The sequence below is a fragment of the Cyrtonyx montezumae genome, unplaced genomic scaffold, assembly GCF_038088225.1.
Source record: "Cyrtonyx montezumae isolate F1298 unplaced genomic scaffold, pur_monq_1.0 scaffold_26, whole genome shotgun sequence".
Taxonomy (NCBI): Eukaryota; Metazoa; Chordata; class Aves; order Galliformes; family Odontophoridae; genus Cyrtonyx; species Cyrtonyx montezumae.
Genome location: NW_027072003.1, coordinates 674,845 through 692,842, shown reverse-complemented (window position 1 = coordinate 692,842; position 17,998 = coordinate 674,845).

Below are 17,998 nucleotides of genomic sequence, written 5' to 3'. Positions count from 1 at the left end.
ACCTCTTTCTTTGCAGCTGAGTGCTCCAAAAGAGCTAAGGAGCTCTTCCCTGTAGAGACCAAGGCTAGAACAGCTCCTTGGCAAGATGTACTCACAGTTATGCAGGAGTGAGCCCCAAACCTTTCCCTGGGAGGTAGGTGGGGCTGCAGTTGGGGCTGGGAGTGTGCATGGACACCCATTGCTCCCTCACTGGATGGATCAAGTTGTCACTTGTGGTGATTTGCTTTGTCAGACTGATCCCTGGCAGCCCAGGCCTTTCCCTGGCCCTGCTGACTTTCACCAGCATGATGAGAATGGGAGATGGGCCGCCCAGAACTATGGTGTGCTGCCACCTCCCTGGAACCACAGAGAGGACCAGCAAAGCCATGAGGTAATGCTTGTCAGGGACTCGGGAGGAGAGGTGGGCTGGGGAGGAACAGTGGTGTGATGAGGGTGGCTGACAGGGTCCTGTTTCCCTGACCTGTGCTGCTAGTGGAGGCAGATGAGGAAGGCTGCTGTTATGGATGCTCCGGATCACTGAGTGCCGAGCCTGCCTTGTATCCATGCACACACTGTGGCACATAGAGAAGGTCTCAGTGGGAAGAAAGAGCGCTTTCTCGCTCGCTTCTGGGTACATGCTGTGTTGCCTTTCTGTCTTTTGAGACAATAAGGGCTGGAGAGCACTGCCACCTGGAGCAGCCAATGTTTTTTGCACCCCAACTGTAGCAGTTCTTGCTTCTGCCTTATCCCCCTGCCCTTCTTTCCTCAGCCACTGGGGTTTGTCCTTTTAGAATCCTGTTCCACTGCTCCAAGAGCTGCAGTTTCAGTCTTTGCTGCTTGTTTTTTCTCTTTTGCTTTTTTTTTTCTTTTTTGAGAGCAGCTCCTGGCAGGATGCTCAGGGTGCTTGCCTGCCCTGGCTGCCCCGGCAGCCTGCTTGTCCCCAGGTTGGTGGTGTCGGGTCAGAGCCAGCCCTGCTTGCCTTGGTGGTATCCTGTGCAATGAGCACTGAACCCACTGTGGGGAGAGGTCACCAGTGCATTCCCAGTCCTGGTATCTCTACAGAATTCAGCCCCTGCAGAGAGCTGGGACTGTGTCTGACTCTGGGGCAGCGTGAGCAGCTTGTCTGTGAGCCGACACAATAGGAACAATAGTGGGGTGCTGCTGCCAGGCACTGTGACCTGTGCAGTGTGCCCCGGGCATTGGAAGCATCGCAGTGAGCAGGTGCAGATCTGGGATGGGTGGGGAGACACAGGAGCAGACGTGTGCAGTGTGAGGGAACAGCAGCAGCACTGCGGGGGACCTTGTCCCCTCCAGGGATGGGGAGAGGGTCTGCACCGCCTTTGCTGAGTGCTGCAGCACGCAGTGTGCTTCAGGGGGCCCAAGTGCTCGGGGCTCAGCAGAGCAAGGACAGCTGTGGGTGGCACCCCTGGGAAACTGAACCCAAAGAGATGGTAATGCCCGTCCTGCAGGATGTGCTCACCCATACCTCTTTCTTTGCAGCTGAATGAATACTCACTGAGGACCTCCTTCGTGCAGGGATCAGGGCTGGAACAATACTTTGGCGACCTGTCACACTTCGATGGGAGGGGGCTCCAAGCCTTTCCCTGGGAGGTAGGTGGGGCTGCAGTTAGGACTGGGAGCACAGGAGCTCTGTGGGACTTGTCTCTGGGGCAGTGGGTGTGGGTACCCTCTACTCCATCCCTTGGGATGCTGAGAAGCTGGGAGAGCACCTCTGTGGTACAGGAGGGAACTGGAAAGGCTGGGAGCTGTGTGTGACTTCAGATGGGAGGGTTTGGGGCTCCCCATCCCTGCCTGGCATGCTGGTGGTGGAGAGGGAGGCTGCAGCAGCGGGGAGGAGGATGCATCCTGCTTTCCTCTCCTTGTGTCCTCTCTGCAGCCCTATCCGAATCAGGCTGGGCTACCATGTTCCTATGCCCCTGGCCCCTGGGATGCCTACGGTGATGCTCTGTGGGAGCACGAGCGCTGGAGAGCCAGAGGAAGAAGGCATCCGGTAAGAGATCGGGGTGAGCAGCTGTGCAGTGTGGAGTGGGCAGAGCTGTTGGGGTTCTCCTCCAAATTTGGGTTGGCCAAAGGGTGGGAAGAGGAGAGCTGGGGAGAGCTCAGGAGGCAGGGGAACCCAGAGCAAATCCAGCATCCCCATGAAAGCCTGCAGGATGCATGGCTGCTCCGAATGAGCTGTTGTCACTTGTGGTGATTTGCTTTGTCAGACTGATCCCTGGCAGCCCAGGCCTTTCCCTGGCCCTGCTGACTTACACCAGCATGATGAGAATGGGAGATGGGCCGCCCAGAACTATGGTGTGCTGCCACCTCCCTGGAACCACAGAGAGGACCAGCAAAGCCATGAGGTAATGCTTGTCAGGGACTTGGACTCAGTGAGGAGAGGTGGGCTGGGGAGGTATAGGCAGAGAGCAAAAGGGGGCATGGGTGCTTTAGTGGCCTGTGATGAGGATGGCAAACAGTGCTGTTTCCCTGAGCTGTGCTGGCAGCAATGGCAGTGCTCCTCTGCCCTCATGCCAGCTGCTGTGTCTCCTTACTTGCTCACGATGTAAATCACTGCTACTCTCCCCAGAACCTTCGTGGCCCTGTCTCGAGATCGAGACGCTGCCGCTTCCTTCGCCCCATCAAGAGAGAGCCAACAGACCGCAGCCGTTCTCCATCTCCCAGGCGCTCCCAAGGTTGGTGCTGCTGCAGTGCTGGCTGCCAGCAGCTGCCCAGGACCCCTCTGTGGTGTGTGCAGCCAGCAGCTCTGCATGGGGAGGGTGGGCATTTGGGGTATTAAGTGCTGCTGTGTTTCCGCAGGGTACCGTGCATCTTCCAGGCCCTCTCGGTCCTGCTCCCCATTGAGCCAGCCAGGGCTCAGAGAGTACCTTGATGCTCCCCTGTCACCTACGGCCAGCAAGAGCAACATGCAAAGCAAGGAGCAGGTGGATGAGGTAGGTTTTCCCCTGGTACACAGTGGTGACTCAAATGTCATGGCCACCTGGATCTCCTGGTGCTGCTATGCCCTTGACCAGAAGGATTTCCTGCAGGACCTGCTGGTGGGAAGCAGCCAGGCACTGGAACTGGCCAGGCATGCAGAGAAGAGCCCAGAGAAGAGCCCAGCCACTGACCTCCAGGCAGCGGAGGAGCAGCCAGCAGCAGGATCACAGCAGGTATGTGTGCACACCTCTTTCGCAAGTGCATACTGAGATACTTTCACTCCAGGAGCTGCCCAGCTCAAGGGATCCCTTTGAGCTGAGTTAACACCTCGCTTCTCTTTACCTCTTCACCTCAGTATCTCCTGGACAGAATTGGAAGCAGGATGCTTTCCTGACTCTTTTGAGCTGCAAAGCCCTGTTTCCTTTGGGTTTTAGCACTCTGTCTGTCCTGTCTCGCAGCACTTTTCTCTGGGACAGATGACTATCCCTGCCTCACACTATTGCGTGCCTGCAGGTTGAGCCAGATTGTGGACAGGAAGCTGCAGACATCCAGCAGCCCTTTGTTTGGGATTTTGAGCCAATCTCATCAGCCAACCTCACTCATGAGAGTGAGGAAAGTTTGGAGATGGTATGTGCTCATGTATCTATCTCCTCTTTCTGCCTACATGTCGTGCCATGAGGGGGGTGGGGTTTTGCAGTCCCTTCCATGAACCTCACTTTTCCATTTGCTCGGGGTATATCAAAGTGCCTGTCTGTGGACTCTGAAATGTAACTGTGGTGCTTTACACAGATAAATCTGGGCAAAGTGAGGATGGTGCAAGTGCTGAGTCGTATCCCTACAGTCCATTATCTCTGGAGCCCTCTGAGACTCTTAATGCTGACCTGATGATTTTGGAGGTACGTGCTGGGCTCTGCCTGCCCTCCCAGGGTTGGTGGCATCTGCCACATGTTTCTGGTGAAGCCAGTGCAGCAGCTGCCTGAGATGGGGTGGCTTTTAGCCTGTGGCTGCACTACTCTGCGTGGTTTCCTCCTGGGACAGAGTGCTTGAGGATCCCCTTCCTTTCCTGAAGGCAGAAGCATTAGCTTGCAATGTTGGCTCCTGCTGCTCTCACACAGCTTCTGCCTTCATCCTCTGGTTGCTTTCCCACTGCTTCTCTGTGGCCTTCACCAATCTGAAAACTCACAGATCCCACTGGAAGCTACTGTGGAGCCCAGCACGCAGCACAGCAAGGCCAGCTCCAACGTCTGCACTGAGGCAGCAGCATCACCCTGGAGTGTGTGCCCTACCAGGGATGAGACAGAGCTGGTATGTGCACAGCCCTGCCCTCTCCTGAGCACTGTGCAGGAATGGTGCCCTTGTGTCTCTGGGAAGTACCTGCAGGGAGGCTCAGGAACACTGGGGGAGGAGGAGCCTGGGGGGAGTTTCTCTCTGGCATTCCCAGTCACAGGATTATGTCCTGGGGTTAAAACCTTGCTTTGTTTGGGTGCGGAGCCCACATCAGCCCTGGTGCTGGATGTTCAGGAGAGGCTGGTATATTGGAGACAGTTTAGAGAAAGGCCAAAAAAATGACCTGGGGACTGAGAGCGTGCCAGAGCGTGAGCAAGTCCAGGAGTTGAGCTTTAATGAAGCAAACATTTAATTCATGCCTGGTGGGGAAAAGAAATCAGCCAGTGAGACCCTCAGGCCTTGAAGGCAAGGCTGCTGGGGCTGCAGTGGAAGAGGGAAGCAAGGGGCAGCAGCCAGCATGTGAGGGGAGGTTGGTGAGGTCCCAGCAGGTTCCCCCACAGGGTGACTGGTCCCCAGCTGGCAGCTCCGGTGTACTGCCAGCTCCACACCTGTTCCCTTGCCCAGACCTTCTCCCCTTCAAAGCATCCAGCTTTACCTCGCTTCTTCCACTGCCCAGGCTGCAGGCTGCCAGGACTTACCCCGCTTCTTTTGCTCCACACCTCCCTGCACCACTGCAGACCCACGCTCTGCCACCATCTTCACCAAGGAGAACATCGAGCAGGTGAGTCCCAGCAGAGAAGGGGGCATTTGGGACTGCTCATGGAGAGGAGAACTCTCAGGAGGTTGAAACCTAACATGGGCAAAAAGCAGTGCTGGGTGATGGGCGGTTCAGCATAGGTGCTGCGGGAAGAGGCTGCCACCTATGGGACACCCTTTTTTTTTAGGAAAAAGAAAATTCCCAGGCAGGGGGTTTCATGCTGCTGGTGGGGATGATTTGGGGTGCCCCGTGCTGACCCCATTCTGCTCCCTGAAGCAGTTCCAGCTCTTCTCCCTGAATGTTGCCACGGTGACCGCGATGCTGATAAAGAAGGATCCCCCCTTGGAGGTGGCACTGACACAGGCGCTGAGAGCCAGTCAGCAGCAGTTCAGCAACCAGCTGGTCAAGGAGCTGGAAGACTTCATCCAGAAGTATGATGCAGCGCACCTCAGGCACTGAGCAGGAGCAGAGGGGCTGCACTGGCAGAGCCTGGGGCTGTAGGGATGTGGCCTCTCTTGGAGATGGGGGAGGGTGGGGGAAGGGGATCTTAGTTGGGATCTGCTGTGTGCAGGCAGGTAGCTGGGGACTGTGGGCAGGGGACAAGCCGTATGTAAGCCTGTATTTCCAGAGGCATAGGTGGTTTAATTGGAGGGTGAAGGGAGAGCACAGCAGCTGATGGAGAGCGGCCATTCTATCTCCTTATTCTATTCCTGATTTTCTTAAACATTGTTCTAAAACTTTGGGTTTGTTCTTGTTTACAAAAATAAACGAGTTAGTTATTGCAGCCCTGGTATAGCCTTTGCGCTGCTGTTGCTCTGTTCCTGGCCTCCTGAGGCCAGTGTGCACAGGGAGAGGTCTCACAGTCACACCCCTGCCCAGTCCTTCCCTGGGGCCCCTCAGCTCCCATCCAGCACACTTCTCCAGCAGCACGGTTAACACTGCTGCAAACCCAGACAGGAGAGAAACAGGCCAGGCACGGTCAGCTCTCCTGTATTCAGGTTTCAGCAGAGCTTTATTGGTGGAGCACTGTCTATCATGGCAGCAGAGCTGCCCTGCTGGTCACCCCCCTGCAGTGACGGGGCACGGACACACATGGGGCAGCATCAGCACTTGTCCTTCAAGATGTCCCTGCAGGTGAGAGATTCTCACCTGGCATCTGGATATGACCCTGGTGGCCAGATCACTCCTGTCCAATCTGGGCAGGAGTCCCTGCAGAAGGGGCCAGAGCAGTGCCTGCCCTTGTCCTAAGTCCTCGGCTGCTCTCCTCAGCACAGAGCTGCTCGCTGAGGCTTTGGGCTTGTCTGAGACAGCAGTCAGAGGCCACGCTCCAGTGCAGGCTGCCGCCATGCCGCCCGCGTCGCGGAATACTGACTTCTCCTCAGGATCGCAGCGTGGGGGCGAGGCAATTTCTGGAAACGTCTCGTCCTCTGCGCATGCGCAGTAACGGCCAACGACGTGCGGCCGCCTCGCGCGCGTCATTGCTGCGGTTACGGCAGCTGCGCTCCGCTCCTCGTAGTGCAAGCAGCTGCTTGCACGGCGCACCGAGCTCCGTGTCGTAGTGTCCCCGTCGCCTCTTTCCGTCCATCGGAGCGTCTCGATAGCCGCTTGCCACGCAGCTTTATCCTCGCTGCCTGCCCTCACCGGGGCGTCGGAGCTCTCCGTTCGCAGCCCGGCTTGCCGAGCTCCAGGGGCGGCCCCACCTCGGGGACAGCTCCGCATCAACCGGTGCGAATCCCACCCCAGTCCTTCTGCGCACTCGGCGTTCTTGCTCGCAGCCCGCTCATCCCGGCCCCGGCCCCGGCCCCGGCCCCGGCCCCGGCCCCGGCCCCGGCCCTCTGCCCCCGATGGATGACCGACGCCGTTCCCAGGCGCGCAACTGGCCCTGCAGGCACAGGCTGAGCTGCGCAGGGAGTCTGGGGAGCGCTGCGTCCTGTGAGGGACAGGGTCTGCACCACCTTCCTTCGCTGTTGGTGGTGCTGCACTGTGCTTCAGGGGGCCCAAGTGCTCAGGGATCAGCTGAGCAGGGACAGCTGCTGATAACCCACACCTCTTTCTTTGCAGCTGAGTGCTCCAAAAGAGCTAAGGAGCTCTTCCCTGTAGAGACCAAGGCTAGAACAGCTCCTTGGCAAGATGTACTCACAGTTATGCAGGAGTGAGCCCCAAACCTTTCCCTGGGAGGTAGGTGGGGCTGCAGTTGGGGCTGGGAGTGTGCATGGACACCCATTGCTCCCTCACTGGATGGATCAAGTTGTCACTTGTGGTGATTTGCTTTGTCAGACTGATCCCTGGCAGCCCAGGCCTTTCCCTGGCCCTGCTGACTTTCACCAGCATGATGAGAATGGGAGATGGGCCGCCCAGAACTATGGTGTGCTGCCACCTCCCTGGAACCACAGAGAGGACCAGCAAAGCCATGAGGTAATGCTTGTCAGGGACTCGGGAGGAGAGGTGGGCTGGGGAGGAACAGTGGTGTGATGAGGGTGGCTGACAGGGTCCTGTTTCCCTGACCTGTGCTGCTAGTGGAGGCAGATGAGGAAGGCTGCTGTTATGGATGCTCCAGATCACTGAGTGCCGAGCCTGCCTTGTATCCATGCACACACTGTGGCACATAGAGAAGGTCTCAGTGGGAAGAAAGAGCGCTTTCTCGCTCGCTTCTGGGTACATGCTGTGTTGCCTTTCTGTCTTTTGAGACAATAAGGGCTGGAGAGCACTGCCACCTGGAGCAGCCAATGTTTTTTGCACCCCAACTGTAGCAGTTCTTGCTTCTGCCTTATCCCCCTGCCCTTCTTTCCTCAGCCACTGGGGTTTGTCCTTTTAGAATCCTGTTCCACTGCTCCAAGAGCTGCAGTTTCAGTCTTTGCTGCTTGTTTTTTCTCTTTTGCTTTTTTTTTTCTTTTTTGAGAGCAGCTCCTGGCAGGATGCTCAGGGTGCTTGCCTGCCCTGGCTGCCCCGGCAGCCTGCTTGTCCCCAGGTTGGTGGTGTCGGGTCAGAGCCAGCCCTGCTTGCCTTGGTGGTATCCTGTGCAATGAGCACTGAACCCACTGTGGGGAGAGGTCACCAGTGCATTCCCAGTCCTGGTATCTCTACAGAGTTCAGCCCCTGCAGAGAGCTGGGACTGTGTCTGACTCTGGGGCAGCGTGAGCAGCTTGTCTGTGAGCCGACACAATAGGAACAATAGTGGGGTGCTGCTGCCAGGCACTGTGACCTGTGCAGTGTGCCCCGGGCATTGGAAGCATCGCAGTGAGCAGGTGCAGATCTGGGATGGGTGGGGAGACACAGGAGCAGACGTGTGCAGTGTGAGGGAACAGCAGCAGCACTGCGGGGGACCTTGTCCCCTCCAGGGATGGGGAGAGGGTCTGCACCGCCTTTGCTGAGTGCTGCAGCACGCAGTGTGCTTCAGGGGGCCCAAGTGCTCGGGGCTCAGCAGAGCAAGGACAGCTGTGGGTGGCACCCCTGGGAAACTGAACCCAAAGAGATGGTAATGCCCGTCCTGCAGGATGTGCTCACCCATACCTCTTTCTTTGCAGCTGAATGAATACTCACTGAGGACCTCCTTCGTGCAGGGATCAGGGCTGGAACAATACTTTGGCGACCTGTCACACTTCGATGGGAGGGGGCTCCAAGCCTTTCCCTGGGAGGTAGGTGGGGCTGCAGTTAGGACTGGGAGCACAGGAGCTCTGTGGGACTTGTCTCTGGGGCAGTGGGTGTGGGTACCCTCTACTCCATCCCTTGGGATGCTGAGAAGCTGGGAGAGCACCTCTGTGGTACAGGAGGGAACTGGAAAGGCTGGGAGCTGTGTGTGACTTCAGATGGGAGGGTTTGGGGCTCCCCATCCCTGCCTGGCATGCTGGTGGTGGAGAGGGAGGCTGCAGCAGCGGGGAGGAGGATGCATCCTGCTTTCCTCTCCTTGTGTCCTCTCTGCAGCCCTATCCGAATCAGGCTGGGCTACCATGTTCCTATGCCCCTGGCCCCTGGGATGCCTACGGTGATGCTCTGTGGGAGCACGAGCGCTGGAGAGCCAGAGGAAGAAGGCATCCGGTAAGAGATCGGGGTGAGCAGCTGTGCAGTGTGGAGTGGGCAGAGCTGTTGGGGTTCTCCTCCAAATTTGGGTTGGCCAAAGGGTGGGAAGAGGAGAGCTGGGGAGAGCTCAGGAGGCAGGGGAACCCAGAGCAAATCCAGCATCCCCATGAAAGCCTGCAGGATGCATGGCTGCTCCGAATGAGCTGTTGTCACTTGTGGTGATTTGCTTTGTCAGACTGATCCCTGGCAGCCCAGGCCTTTCCCTGGCCCTGCTGACTTACACCAGCATGATGAGAATGGGAGATGGGCCGCCCAGAACTATGGTGTGCTGCCACCTCCCTGGAACCACAGAGAGGACCAGCAAAGCCATGAGGTAATGCTTGTCAGGGACTTGGACTCAGTGAGGAGAGGTGGGCTGGGGAGGTATAGGCAGAGAGCAAAAGGGGGCATGGGTGCTTTAGTGGCCTGTGATGAGGATGGCAAACAGTGCTGTTTCCCTGAGCTGTGCTGGCAGCAATGGCAGTGCTCCTCTGCCCTCATGCCAGCTGCTGTGTCTCCTTACTTGCTCACGATGTAAATCACTGCTACTCTCCCCAGAACCTTCGTGGCCCTGTCTCGAGATCGAGACGCTGCCGCTTCCTTCGCCCCATCAAGAGAGAGCCAACAGACCGCAGCCGTTCTCCATCTCCCAGGCGCTCCCAAGGTTGGTGCTGCTGCAGTGCTGGCTGCCAGCAGCTGCCCAGGACCCCTCTGTGGTGTGTGCAGCCAGCAGCTCTGCATGGGGAGGGTGGGCATTTGGGGTATTAAGTGCTGCTGTGTTTCCGCAGGGTACCGTGCATCTTCCAGGCCCTCTCGGTCCTGCTCCCCATTGAGCCAGCCAGGGCTCAGAGAGTACCTTGATGCTCCCCTGTCACCTACGGCCAGCAAGAGCAACATGCAAAGCAAGGAGCAGGTGGATGAGGTAGGTTTTCCCCTGGTACACAGTGGTGACTCAAATGTCATGGCCACCTGGATCTCCTGGTGCTGCTATGCCCTTGACCAGAAGGATTTCCTGCAGGACCTGCTGGTGGGAAGCAGCCAGGCACTGGAACTGGCCAGGCATGCAGAGAAGAGCCCAGAGAAGAGCCCAGCCACTGACCTCCAGGCAGCGGAGGAGCAGCCAGCAGCAGGATCACAGCAGGTATGTGTGCACACCTCTTTCGCAAGTGCATACTGAGATACTTTCACTCCAGGAGCTGCCCAGCTCAAGGGATCCCTTTGAGCTGAGTTAACACCTCGCTTCTCTTTACCTCTTCACCTCAGTATCTCCTGGACAGAATTGGAAGCAGGATGCTTTCCTGACTCTTTTGAGCTGCAAAGCCCTGTTTCCTTTGGGTTTTAGCACTCTGTCTGTCCTGTCTCGCAGCACTTTTCTCTGGGACAGATGACTATCCCTGCCTCACACTATTGCGTGCCTGCAGGTTGAGCCAGATTGTGGACAGGAAGCTGCAGACATCCAGCAGCCCTTTGTTTGGGATTTTGAGCCAATCTCATCAGCCAACCTCACTCATGAGAGTGAGGAAAGTTTGGAGATGGTATGTGCTCATGTATCTATCTCCTCTTTCTGCCTACATGTCGTGCCATGAGGGGGGTGGGGTTTTGCAGTCCCTTCCATGAACCTCACTTTTCCATTTGCTCGGGGTATATCAAAGTGCCTGTCTGTGGACTCTGAAATGTAACTGTGGTGCTTTACACAGATAAATCTGGGCAAAGTGAGGATGGTGCAAGTGCTGAGTCGTATCCCTACAGTCCATTATCTCTGGAGCCCTCTGAGACTCTTAATGCTGACCTGATGATTTTGGAGGTACGTGCTGGGCTCTGCCTGCCCTCCCAGGGTTGGTGGCATCTGCCACATGTTTCTGGTGAAGCCAGTGCAGCAGCTGCCTGAGATGGGGTGGCTTTTAGCCTGTGGCTGCACTACTCTGCGTGGTTTCCTCCTGGGACAGAGTGCTTGAGGATCCCCTTCCTTTCCTGAAGGCAGAAGCATTAGCTTGCAATGTTGGCTTCTGCTGCTCTCACACAGCTTCTGCCTTCATCCTCTGGTTGCTTTCCCACTGCTTCTCTGTGGCCTTCACCAATCTGAAAACTCACAGATCCCACTGGAAGCTACTGTGGAGCCCAGCACGCAGCACAGCAAGGCCAGCTCCAACGTCTGCACTGAGGCAGCAGCATCACCCTGGAGTGTGTGCCCTACCAGGGATGAGACAGAGCTGGTATGTGCACAGCCCTGCCCTCTCCTGAGCACTGTGCAGGAATGGTGCCCTTGTGTCTCTGGGAAGTACCTGCAGGGAGGCTCAGGAACACTGGGGGAGGAGGAGCCTGGGGGGAATTTCTCTCTGGCATTCCCAGTCACAGGATTATGTCCTGGGGTTAAAACCTTGCTTTGTTTGGGTGCGGAGCCCACATCAGCCCTGGTGCTGGATGTTCAGGAGAGGCTGGTATATTGGAGACAGTTTAGAGAAAGGCCAAAAAAATGACCTGGGGACTGAGAGCGTGCCAGAGCGTGAACAAGTCCAGGAGTTGAGCTTTAATGAAGCAAACTTTTAATTCATGCCTGGTGGGGAAAAGAAATCAGCCAGTGAGACCCTCAGGCCTTGAAGGCAAGGCTGCTGGGGCTGCAGTGGAAGAGGGAAGCAAGGGGCAGCAGCCAGCATGTGAGGGGAGGTTGGTGAGGTCCCAGCAGGTTCCCCCACAGGGTGACTGGTCCCCAGCTGGCAGCTCCGGTGTACTGCCAGCTCCACACCTGTTCCCTTGCCCAGACCTTCTCCCCTTCAAAGCATCCAGCTTTACCTCGCTTCTTCCACTGCCCAGGCTGCAGGCTGCCAGGACTTACCCCGCTTCTTTTGCTCCACACCTCCCTGCACCACTGCAGACCCACGCTCTGCCACCATCTTCACCAAGGAGAACATCGAGCAGGTGAGTCCCAGCAGAGAAGGGGGCATTTGGGACTGCTCATGGAGAGGAGAACTCTCAGGAGGTGTAAACCTAACATGGGCAAAAAGCAGTGCTGGGTGATGGGCGGTTCAGCATAGGTGCTGCGGGAAGAGGCTGCCACCTATGGGACACCCTTTTTTTTTAGGAAAAAGAAAATTCCCAGGCAGGGGGTTTCATGCTGCTGGTGGGGATGATTTGGGGTGCCCCGTGCTGACCCCATTCTGCTCCCTGAAGCAGTTCCAGCTCTTCTCCCTGAATGTTGCCACGGTGACCGCGATGCTGATAAAGAAGGATCCCCCCTTGGAGGTGGCACTGACACAGGCGCTGAGAGCCAGTCAGCAGCAGTTCAGCAACCAGCTGGTCAAGGAGCTGGAAGACTTCATCCAGAAGTATGATGCAGCGCACCTCAGGCACTGAGCAGGAGCAGAGGGGCTGCACTGGCAGAGCCTGGGGCTGTAGGGATGTGGCCTCTCTTGGAGATGAGGGAGGGTGGGGGAAGGGGATCTTAGTTGGGATCTGCTGTGTGCAGGCAGGTAGCTGGGGACTGTGGGCAGGGGACAAGCCGTATGTAAGCCTGTATTTCCAGAGGCATAGGTGGTTTAATTGGAGGGTGAAGGGAGAGCACAGCAGCTGATGGAGAGGGGCCATTCTATCTCCTTATTCTATTCCTGATTTTCTTAAACATTGTTTTAAAACTTTGGGTTTGTTCATGTTTACAAAAATAAACGAGTTAGTTATTGCAGCCCTGGTATAGCCTTTGCGCTGCTGTTGCTCTGTTCCTGGCCTGCTGAGGCCAGTGTGCACAGGGAGAGGTCTCACAGTCACACCCCTGCCCAGTCCTTCCCTGGGGCCCCTCAGCTCCCATCCAGCACACTTCTCCAGCAGCACGGTTAACACTGCTGCAAACCCAGACAGGAGAGAAACAGGCCAGGCACGGTCAGCTCTCCTGTATTCAGGTTTCAGCTGAGCTTTATTGGTGGAGCACTGTCTATCATGGCAGCAGAGCTGCCCTGCTGGTCACCCCCCTGCAGTGACGGGGCACGGACACACATGGGGCAGCATCAGCACTTGTCCTTCAAGATGTCCCTGCAGGTGAGAGATTCTCACCTGGCATCTGGATATGACCCTGGTGGCCAGATCACTCCTGTCCAATCTGGGCAGGAGTCCCTGCAGAAGGGGCCAGAGCAGTGCCTGCCCTTGTCCTAAGTCCTCGGCTGCTCTCCTCAGCACAGAGCTGCTCGCTGAGGCTTTGGGCTTGTCTGAGACAGCAGTCAGAGGCCACGCTCCAGTGCAGGCTGCCGCCATGCCGCCCGCGTCGCGGAATCCTGACTTCTCCTCAGGATCGCAGCGTGGGGGCGAGGCAATTTCTGGAAACGTCTCGTCCTCTGCGCATGCGCAGTAACGGCCAACGACGTGCGGCCGCCTCGCGCGCGTCATTGCTGCGGTTACGGCAGCTGCGCTCCGCTCCTCGTAGTGCAAGCAGCTGCTTGCACGGCGCACCGAGCTCCGTGTCGTAGTGTCCCCGTCGCCTCTTTCCGTCCATCGGAGCGTCTCGATAGCCGCTTGCCACGCAGCTTTATCCTCGCTGCCTGCCCTCACCGGGGCGTCGGAGCTCTCCGTTCGCAGCCCGGCTTGCCGAGCTCCAGGGGCGGCCCCACCTCGGGGACAGCTCCGCATCAACCGGTGCGAATCCCACCCCAGTCCTTCTGCGCACTCGGCGTTCTTGCTCGCAGCCCGCTCATCCCGGCCCCGGCCCCGGCCCCGGCCCCGGCCCTCTGCCCCCGATGGATGACGGACGCCGTTCCCAGGCGCGCAACTGGCCCTGCAGGCACAGGCTGAGCTGCGCAGGGAGTCCGGGGAGCGCTGCGTGCTGTGAGGGACAGGGTCTGCACCGCCTTCCTTCGCTGTTGGTGGTGCTGCACTGTGCTTCAGGGGGCCCAAGTGCTCAGGGATCAGCTGAGCAGGGACAGCTGCTGATAACCCACACCTCTTTCTTTGCAGCTGAGTGCTCCAAAAGAGCTAAGGAGCTCTTCCCTGTAGAGACCAAGGCTAGAACAGCTCCTTGGCAAGATGTACTCACAGTTATGCAGGAGTGAGCCCCAAACCTTTCCCTGGGAGGTAGGTGGGGCTGCAGTTGGGGCTGGGAGTGTGCATGGACACCCATTGCTCCCTCACTGGATGGATCAAGTTGTCACTTGTGGTGATTTGCTTTGTCAGACTGATCCCTGGCAGCCCAGGCCTTTCCCTGGCCCTGCTGACTTTCACCAGCATGATGAGAATGGGAGATGGGCCGCCCAGAACTATGGTGTGCTGCCACCTCCCTGGAACCACAGAGAGGACCAGCAAAGCCATGAGGTAATGCTTGTCAGGGACTTGGACGCAGTGAGGAGAGGTGGGCTGGGGAGGTATAGGCAGAGAGCAAAAGGGGGCATGGGTGCTTTAGTGGCCTGTGATGAGGATGGCAAACAGTGCTGTTTCCCTGAGCTGTGCTGGCAGCAATGGCAGTGCTCCTCTGCCCTCATGCCAGCTGCTGTGTCTCCTTACTTGCTCACGATGTAAATCACTGCTACTCTCCCCAGAACCTTCGTGGCCCTGTCTCGAGATCGAGACGCTGCCGCTTCCTTCGCCCCATCAAGAGAGAGCCAACAGACCGCAGCCGTTCTCCATCTCCCAGGCGCTCCCAAGGTTGGTGCTGCTGCAGTGCTGGCTGCCAGCAGCTGCCCAGGACCCCTCTGTGGTGTGTGCAGCCAGCAGCTCTGCATGGGGAGGGTGGGCATTTGGGGTATTAAGTGCTGCTGTGTTTCCGCAGGGTACCGTGCATCTTCCAGGCCCTCTCGGTCCTGCTCCCCATTGAGCCAGCCAGGGCTCAGAGAGTACCTTGATGCTCCCCTGTCACCTACGGCCAGCAAGAGCAACATGCAAAGCAAGGAGCAGGTGGATGAGGTAGGTTTTCCCCTGGTACACAGTGGTGACTCAAATGTCACGGCCACCTGGATCTCCTGGTGCTGATATGCCCTTGACCTGAAGGATTTCCTGCAGGACCTGCTGGTGGGAAGCAGCCAGGCACTGGAACTGGCCAGGCATGCAGAGAAGAGCCCAGAGAAGAGACCCAGCCACTGACCTCCAGGCAGCGGAGGAGCAGCCAGCAGCAGGATCACAGCAGGTATGTGTGCACACCTCTTTCGCAAGTGCATACTGAGATACTTTCACTCCAGGAGCTGCCCAGCTCAAGGGATCCCTTTGAGCTGAGTTAACACCTCGCTTCTCTTTACCTCTTCACCTCAGTATCTCCTGGACAGAATTGGAAGCAGGATGCTTTCCTGACTCTTTTGAGCTGCAAAGCCCTGTTTCCTTTGGGTTTTAGCACTCTGTCTGTCCTGTCTCGCAGCACTTTTCTCTGGGACAGATGACTATCCCTGCCTCACACTATTGCGTGCCTGCAGGTTGAGCCAGATTGTGGACAGGAAGCTGCAGACATCCAGCAGCCCTTTGTTTGGGATTTTGAGCCAATCTCATCAGCCAACCTCACTCATGAGAGTGAGGAAAGTTTGGAGATGGTATGTGCTCATGTATCTATCTCCTCTTTCTGCCTACATGTCGTGCCATGAGGGGGGTGGGGTTTTGCAGTCCCTTCCATGAACCTCACTTTTCCATTTGCTCGGGGTATATCAAAGTGCCTGTCTGTGGACTCTGAAATGTAACTGTGGTGCTTTACACAGATAAATCTGGGCAAAGTGAGGATGGTGCAAGTGCTGAGTCGTATCCCTACAGTCCATTATCTCTGGAGCCCTCTGAGACTCTTAATGCTGACCTGATGATTTTGGAGGTACGTGCTGGGCTCTGCCTGCCCTCCCAGGGTTGGTGGCATCTGCCACATGTTGCTGGTGAAGCCAGTGCAGCAGCTGCCTGAGATGGGGTGGCTTTTAGCCTGTGGCTGCACTACTCTGCGTGGTTTCCTCCTGGGACAGAGTGCTTGAGGATCCCCTTCCTTTCCTGAAGGCAGAAGCATTAGCTTGCAGTGTTGGCTCCTGCTGCTCTCACACAGCTTCTGCCTTCATCCCCTGGTTGCTTTCCCACTGCTTCTCTGTGGCCTTCACCAATCTGAAAACTCACAGATCCCACTGGAAGCTACTGTGGAGCCCAGCACGCAGCACAGCAAGGCCAGCTCAAACGTCTGCACTGAGGCAGCAGCATCACCCTGGAGTGTGTGCCCTACCAGGGATGAGACAGAGCTGGTATGTGCACAGCCCTGCCCTCTCCTGAGCACTGTGCAGGAATGGTGCCCTTGTGTCTCTGGGAAGTACCTGCAGGGAGGCTCAGGAACACTGGGGGAGGAGGAGCCTGGGGGGAGTTTCTCTCTGGCATTCCCAGTCACAGGATTATGTCCTGGGGTTAAAACCTTGCTTTGTTTGGGTGCGGAGCCCACATCAGCCCTGGTGCTGGATGTTCAGGAGAGGCTGGTATATTGGAGACAGTTTAGAGAAAGGCCAAAAAAATGACCTGGGGACTGAGAGCGTGCCAGAGCGTGAGCAAGTCCAGGAGTTGAGCTTTAATGAAGCAAACATTTAATTCATGCCTGGTGGGGAAAAGAAATCAGCCAGTGAGACCCTCAGGCCTTGAAGGCAAGGCTGCTGGGGCTGCAGTGGAAGAGGGAAGCAAGGGGCAGCAGCCAGCATGTGAGGGGAGGTTGGTGAGGTCCCAGCAGGTTCCCCCACAGGGTGACTGGTCCCCAGCTGGCAGCTCCGGTGTACTGCCAGCTCCACACCTGTTCCCTTGCCCAGACCTTCTCCCCTTCAAAGCATCCAGCTTTACCTCGCTTCTTCCACTGCCCAGGCTGCAGGCTGCCAGGACTTACCCCGCTTCTTTTGCTCCACACCTCCCTGCACCACTGCAGACCCACGCTCTGCCACCATCTTCACCAAGGAGAACATCGAGCAGGTGAGTCCCAGCAGAGAAGGGGGCATTTGGGACTGCTCATGGAGAGGAGAACTCTCAGGAGGTGTAAACCCAACATGGACAAAAAGCAGTGCTGGGTGATGGGCGGTTCAGCATAGGTGCTGCGGGAAGAGGCTGCCACCTATGGGACACCCTTTTTTTTTAGGAAAAAGAAAATTCCCAGGCAGGGGGTTTCATGCTGCTGGTGGGGATGATTTGGGGTGCCCCGTGCTGACCCCATTCTGCTCCCTGAAGCAGTTCCAGCTCTTCTCCCTGAATGTTGCCACGGTGACCGCGATGCTGATAAAGAAGGATCCCCCCTTGGAGGTGGCACTGACACAGGCGCTGAGAGCCAGTCAGCAGCAGTTCAGCAACCAGCTGGTCAAGGAGCTGGAAGACTTCATCCAGAAGTATGATGCAGCGCACCTCAGGCACTGAGCAGGAGCAGAGGGGCTGCACTGGCAGAGCCTGGGGCTGTAGGGATGTGGCCTCTCTTGGAGATGGGGGAGGGTGGGGGAAGGGGATCTTAGTTGGGATCTGCTGTGTGCAGGCAGGTAGCTGGGGACTGTGGGCAGGGGACAAGCCGTATGTAAGCCTGTATTTCCAGAGGCATAGGTGGTTTAATTGGAGGGTGAAGGGAGAGCACAGCAGCTGATGGAGAGCGGCCATTCTATCTCCTTATTCTATTCCTGATTTTCTTAAACATTGTTCTAAAACTTTGGGTTTGTTCTTGTTTACAAAAATAAACGAGTTAGTTATTGCAGCCCTGGTATAGCCTTTGCGCTGCTGTTGCTCTGTTCCTGGCCTCCTGAGGCCAGTGTGCACAGGGAGAGGTCTCACAGTCACACCCCTGCCCAGTCCTTCCCTGGGGCCCCTCAGCTCCCATCCAGCACACTTCTCCAGCAGCACGGTTAACACTGCTGCAAACCCAGACAGGAGAGAAACAGGCCAGGCACGGTCAGCTCTCCTGTATTCAGGTTTCAGCAGAGCTTTATTGGTGGAGCACTGTCTATCATGGCAGCAGAGCTGCCCTGCTGGTCACCCCCCTGCAGTGACGGGGCACGGACACACATGGGGCAGCATCAGCACTTGTCCTTCAAGATGTCCCTGCAGGTGAGAGATTCTCACCTGGCATCTGGATATGACCCTGGTGGCCAGATCACTCCTGTC